The following is a 7,260-nucleotide window of genomic DNA, read 5'->3' on the forward strand; positions in this document are numbered from 1 at the left end:
TCGCGCTCAAACAGGCGCCATGAACTGCTGCATAAAGTGAAAGTGATCCCTGCGGGGATATTTGCTCTCAAAAGAGCTCAATAGCACTAGGTGTGCTCACAACAAAATGCATATGTCAACGCATGTGTCCGCGGGGAATATGCTGTCAAAATGACTACCAAATCGCCAAAGCGCTGTGTCTGGTAACTTGGAGAATCTGTGAGTAAATGGGCTGAAAAACCCCCCTGTAGCCTGTAACCTGCGTGTCGGTGTCGCTATGTGCCGATTTCTGCTGCCAGGCAGAAATATGCTAGTCGAATAGCCGCCAAAGGTGTCGTATTGTAAATTGTGTCGTACAAGGCGATCGGTACGCTCGGTGCCGATGCCGGGTGTCACTCCTCTATGATAGAGGTACCTCACCCGCGCATGTCGCAAGCACGGTCGTCGATCGCTGGAATGCGCTCGAGTGGGGAAGCGCCCGATGTCTGGGTCGGATGTCGAAAATCCGCCGCAATGAGGAGTGTCGAGTCGGTGCGCATGAGCAGTGTCCGCCGCCGGGCGGAAGTGGCTAGCCGGGTAGCTGTAAAACGCCAATACTCGAAGTCAGTATCGAGCTGCCAATGCCGATCGGTATCGATCCAAGATCTGCCTCTATCTATAAGATCGCTCTCAAGCTTGTCAGACTCGATGTGTGTATGTCGAAGTCGGATGACGATGTCGAAGAAGTCGATGTTGAAATCGAAGAATTGCCGATGTCGACGATGAGACTCCGGTCCCTCTTTGTCACTCGCTCACTCGCTCTGTGTGTTGCTTGGGCTCGCTCGCAAGCACGGTGTCATGCTCGCTTTGTGAGGAACTCGGGGTTCAACCGGTGGGAACGAGGTCTTGCACACACAAAGTGTGTGTGTGGGCTTAAAGTTTTAAAAAAAACTTTTAATTACTTGCTGCACTGCCTAATGCTGCAGGAAATTGACGAGATGAGGAGTTTGTCGCGGCGTGCTCGCCTTGCTTGGCCCTCAGCGATGGCGGTCGTGGAGTCTGTGCAATGTTTTGGGAGGAAAAAGATAGCAATAGCCGTTTGTCATTGCAAGCGAGGAAGAGGCCTGATCAAAATCAATGGATGTCCCATCGAACTTGTCAAGCCTGAAATTTTGCGCTATAAGGCGTTTGAGCTGGTGTTACTGCTAGGCCGCAACCGTTTTGCAGGTTTGCATATGAGGACGGGTGTGTGGGCCTACTCGGTACTGCCCGGACTTGCGTTGCAAGGCTTAGCTGCACACTGTGTGTGTGTGTGTGTGTGTGTGTGTGTATGTGTGTTCGGATTCGGACTGCCCGCCAGCTGCAAATCCACCCCAGCTCAAGCTATCGAGCTTGCCCTTTGTCGGCTCCTCCCAACCGACCACTCTTGGCCTTCTGTTGGCGCTGCTGTTGCAATTCGATTTCGGGCACTCGATTCCTAAATTTTGCAAATTCACCTGCTGCCCGATTCTGTCAATGCAACTATTGCTTCAATTCCCCTCAATTCCCATGCTCTGTACTCGGATTTCCTCTCAACTCCACGAGTTATTTCAAGCTTTGCAAGCTCTCATACCAAGATCCACTCTCTGTGTCGACCCTGGTCTCGATTTGACCTACAGCTTCTGCTTGGACTACCCCTTCTGTGAACCTGAGAACTTGCTCTCGATTCTCTCAATTCCTTGAAGCACTTGATGCTCAAGCCTGCAAGGCTCTCTTCCAAGCCAAGCTTTGCAAACACAGGTCTGCCAAATTTCCTGCAGACCTTCAAAAAACCCAAGACTCCCTCTCCGATGGAGTCGTTGCACACGTCATGAAGCCGGGAACCGTCGATCTTGCCCGATCTTTCTTATCCATGCCGGATCCGCTGTCACCGCCAAGCTCAAGCACAAGCTCCGAGCTCCGCCATAGCCGGCGAGCTCTGTTGCTTCCGAGTCGATCGTCGAAGAGCGGTCGCGCGTGCGGTTCGTCGCCACAGCTCTGATACCAATTGATGAGTGCGCGTGTGCGTGTACGGAGTGTGTGCAAGAGAGGGGAAGAAGAGAATGGGGAAGGGGGAGATGCACAGGCAGCCACTATGTGGGTTAGTGGAGAAGAAAGAGAAGAGTCAACTCTTCCTCTTTCTCTCCCTATATTGAAAAGGGAAAATCAAGTGTACAAGGGTGGTTTCCCACGGCCGCCTGGCCTACACCCCAACACTATTGTTCTTGCATGGTTTGGTTAGGCGGTTGTGCCTCTACCTAGCATTCTACCCATTCCCCCATCTGCTCTTGTTTCTTTGTTTTGGTTAGTTTTCGCGACAAAAGTTAGTGCTAAGCATCAAAAGCTTATGGCAACGAGTCTACCTCTCATATCTGGAGTCCTCTGAGCTCTCGTAGCAGTCGTAGAAGGCTGTAGAAGGTCGGATGCTCCTGTGTGCTCTTTGCTCTCTCCAAGTGGGTAATAGTGCAAATGAGCTTATAAGTGAAGTCAAAAATACTTAACTTTGGACTTCCCGGCTCACTTGTTACCAAATTTGACACGTGTTCCTATCTCGTCTTGAAATGCACTTTAGGATTTAAAATTTCTCAATATGGACTCCGTTTGACCTGTTTTTGAGAAATCTGTCCACTTTGCCAAAATTCTGCCATTTCGGGCTTTCCGCAACTTTTCCCGAATTGTACCCAATTTTTACCATGGGTTGCCCTTGTCATTAGGATCATCACCATCTATTCTTTTCTTTTTTCTGATCTCGTTTCACCTGCTTTTCTATTTTTCTTTTACTTTTATTAAGAAAATCCTAAAAAATAAAGGAAAATAGCAAATTGAAGCCAAAAGTTTCCAAAATACACAATAATTAGCTGGTAACCCTATGTATATGTATATACACTTATTTGGGTTTCTCGGCTTGGATTACCACTTTTTTCCACTTCTTGGCTCCAAAAACACGTGTATTTGACTGTATTTACAAACTTAGAGACTCAAATTCATTATTTGATCTCTTATTATTGCAAAACAAAGTATATAAGGGCATAGATATTATCAATATCCGCAATCAAACATAAAAATTCGAAATCATGTAAGACACTGCCCTTGTAATATCATTTTCTTTGTCCTTATTGCTTGTAGTTCCTGTATACCTCCCCCCCTCCTAATCTGAGTCCTCCCGGACGACTATGAAGTGTCTGAGGGTGAAGCATTGTATGTGTTGTGGTCATGCTTGGTCAATTCAATTGTAGAGCGATGAAAGAGCAATATGCCGCTCTTTGTTTGATTGTCAGGTTTTTGGGCAATATTGGGTTGTCTGTAGCACTTTTGGAGTAGAATCAGTATCTGGATTCTTCTTTACATTGTTATCCTTTTTGATAATCCAAATCTGCTTCTGATTTGCCTGTGCTTGCCACAATTTTTTTGCTACCCAAATTTGCTTGACTTTAGGTTGTGATGTCTCTGTCCTTGAGTACTTAGGATTCTCTATTGATTGTACTGAAGGGAGTTTCTGCTTTTTGATCTTTGGAATCCAAATTTCCTTGCTATGGCTTTGTGTTGTCATCAACTTCTTTGGAATCCAAATTTGTTTCGCTGAAATTGAGTGTCTGAAATCACTCTGTTGTCTGGTGTTGAAGACTTTGTTTTCCACCTTTGTTCTCGCTGGCACAACCTTCTTTGGCCTCCATACCAACTTTGAGTCTGTCTTTATCCACGGTTGAGCTTTGATTTTATTTTCTGTCTTCTTTACCCATTTCTAAGAGTTCTTCGTTGAGGAGCATTCCTGTTTTATAGAAGTGGCTTTTGGTTGCCATTGCTCCTTCTTAATCTCTTTAGGTCGTTTACCCTTGTCATTGGATTCTTCGGCTTGCACCTGTACGGTTGCTTTGGAGAACGGAATTGATTGACTTTTCTCCTCATATTTGATATTAATTGAATTAGAGCTCCAATTAATCATCGCATTGTACTGCTTTTGCCATGGTTGTCCTAGCAACAACGGATGTTGCGTAGCTTTGTCTTCAACCACATAAAACATATGTGGATACACATATTGATTTATATGTACGTGCAGTATTGTGCATCCGATTGCTTTAATTGAGTGTTCTGAATAACTCTTCAACTCCTGTTTGGTAGTTTGTAGCTTCGTGTCATGTTTCAATTGCTTGTACAAACTGACTGAAAGCAGATTAGCTTGTGCTCTTGAATCCAATAGTGCTCTGGATTTAACCTAGTTTGTCCCCACTTTGACCTCGATGATGGGCTCTACTTTGTCTTCACCCATTTCTGATACACTGACTGCGTTTATTCATAAGGCTCCTTCATTGCGCTATCTCTGACGTAGTAGTCATCTTTTCTCCATTCTTTCTTTTGCTTCCGCTTGCGCTTCCTCAACAATCTTTTTCTTTTTCTGAAGTCGCAGCTTATCTTGATGTATTTTGAGAAGCATCTCTTGGGTTAGTGGCAAATGATACTTCTTCAATCTGCATCCACTAATCCAATTTGGCATTTCTTTTCCATCTAATGTAGCAAGCTTGACGGCCCCACTTGGTGATAGATCTTTAATCACAAGAGGTCCCATCCCTCGCTTTTTAAGTTTTTTTGCATGTGTTTTAGAGTGTATACTAGGACAAAGTCCCCAATCTTAAATTTTTTAGTTCGCACATGCTTACCAAAGAACTCTTTTTTGAGCGTAGATTAAAGCCACAGCTTTTAAGCGAAGCTTGTCTAGCTTTTCAAGGTCGTCTATTCTATCTGAAAGCTCATGTCCTGTCCACTCTAATTCCTTAGCTACTCGCAGCGTTGGAATCAAAAATTCTATTGGTAAAATAGCATTCAATTTGAAAACTGGTGTATCAATCTTTTCAGTCTCCTTTTCGAGTACAGCTCTCATCATGAAGTACGGAACCACATCATATCCATCTTTATCACAGAACTTCGTTGTGGGACCATCTTGAATTGCACAAACATCTAGGGTTGCTAGAATGTGTGTCCATTCTAATGGTTCAAGTGCATCCTCTGGAAAGGATTTCCCTATATAAGTTTTGTCTTCAATTGCCCTTTCTAAAACACATTCTTCGCGCTTTAGACTTCCACAGTCCGAAGCTCCACACGGGCTCCACACATCCATAACTCTTTGGGTTTGCCTAACCAAGCTGAAAACTCTGATCCTGCCAAAGTAGCTGAATCAAACTCTTCAACTGGTGTTCGGTTCACATCCTTGTAGCTATGGTCTTTTAGGTTGACACGAGTAGTGGTTTCCATATGTCTAAAGTATATGTGGTCGTAATCCCAATCCTGGACCATTTTCAACTATCTCATGAACGGTCTTCCAAGTATAATATCATAGTTATTCTCCTTGCCAAAGTCAACAATAGCAAATGTATGCTCGTACTCAATTCTGCAAGAAGTCACTACGACTTTCTCTAATAGTCCTAAAGGTCTCTCCATATGTCCGTCCACTAGTTGGAGTTTCAACCTCGTTTTTCTTATCGCCGATTTTCCCCATTTTTTCCTGATTTCTTTCGTAGCACCCTGTTCGCCTTCGCAATACTCTCCGACCTTGTTCAAAGGTACAGGCTTAGCATTTTTTTGTGGCTTACTCAGCTCTCGTATGCCCTCTTGCAGTTTTGCAGTTGGGTCTTTTATACCAAATTTCTCCAAGCATTTTCCTACAGTTGCCCACATGTTTGGTCGTAGTCTCAAAAGCTCAACTAGGGTGATAGTGCATGTCACTGGTGTTGACAAAATCTTTATCAATCCTTGCGAGTCCATAACTTTTTCCGAAGAGAATCCTCATGAGGGAAGCGCTCTAATCTAGAATTTTGCTTCGTATTCTCCTAAGTATGAAGATAAGGTATTCTGTGAATGAGGTTTACTCTCTACTATTCTAACAGAGCCTCCATCTCCCCCATAAGAATGCAGATCTAAGTCCACTTGAGATCCTGCCTCAAATTCCTCTATGGGAGGATTCCTGATGTCCTTTTACCCATTAGTCTGATTAGCTTGACAACTCGCCTCGTTTGCAAAGTTTGCCTCTCTCACTTGTTTCCAAAACTCATTGTAATCCTCATCTCTTCCGTAAGACCTTTGTACCATAGGATAAAAACTCTCTATTTCTTGATCTGTTGTGTTCATCACTATACGTTCATCCCCGTGCATTTTTTCAGGCTTTTGTGCATTGTTAGGCTTTTCAACTACCCGTGAGAGGATAGTCTCTTGATGAATTGGGTTTTCCGCTCCACAATTCATTGGTTCTCTAGGTGGTTCTAACAAGGCTTGTGCAGTCTCTATCATTCTCTGACACATTTCGAGTCTCTGCTTTTCCAATTCCGCGTTTGGATAAGTAAACCACCGTTTTTCTTGTGTTTGGTTGCTCTTTAATCTCGCTTTGTAAGCTCTCATCACTGCATCCAATGGTTCGTGTACTTTGTCGACTAACACTGATCCCCTGAGCTCACACTCGTTGTCTCTTTATTGCTCTTCAGTTTCGATTTTTGAGAGTCCATTCCCCGTATTCCGTTTTTGTTGGAATTAGGGTTGCAGAGAAACACACACAGCTTGGAGAAGACGAAGGAAGCTCAAGGCACACAATAGAGAGTGTGTTACTTAGTGTGCAATGGAAAGATAGATAGCCCTAGAGTGATGGGCGTATATACAATGCACGGGGGAAAAAACCTCCTAAAGAGGAAAAAAATGCCCCGGCGGTCCTAGTGTGTTCACACACATCACTACCACATGTATATGGTAACAGTTTTGACTCTCAAGTTTCTCTAATCTGTCTTTTGTTTGTTTTAATTCCTCAGCTAGAATCGCGTCTTGCTGTTCTTTTTTCAGTTTCATGTGTGCTTTCCTAGCTTTCCATGTGTTTCTATGGCTTTGTCGTCCTTGACTAGCCAATTCAGTCTCTGACTTTCCATTCTCTGGTTCTCTAGTGGTTTTCTTCACTTGAGCTCTAGTAACAACTTGCGTTGGTATCAGAGTTCCATTTCAGACCCACTGCTAGTAGGAATCGACTCTAGCATGTTCAATGTCGTCTTTTGCACTTTGTTGGGATTCTTTGAACAATCCTCAATGAAGCGAGTGACACCGCACTTTGTGCAACATGCATTTATTCTAATGATCTTTGTGTGTGGACAAACATTCATCAAATGGTCACCTCCACACTTATAACAGGGTCCTAATGCAGATCTTTGTGTCCCTTGATTTGCCCTTTGTGGGTAAGCTGGTCTTTTGCCTGACAACCCTCCATGAGCTATGAACATAAGTGTTCTTGTGTCCAAGCTATACCTCTCTTCATAT

This window comes from Adiantum capillus-veneris, chromosome 15, assembly GCF_014529385.1.
Source record: "Adiantum capillus-veneris isolate H3 chromosome 15, ASM1452938v2, whole genome shotgun sequence".
Lineage (NCBI taxonomy): Eukaryota > Viridiplantae > Streptophyta > Polypodiopsida > Polypodiales > Pteridaceae > Adiantum > Adiantum capillus-veneris.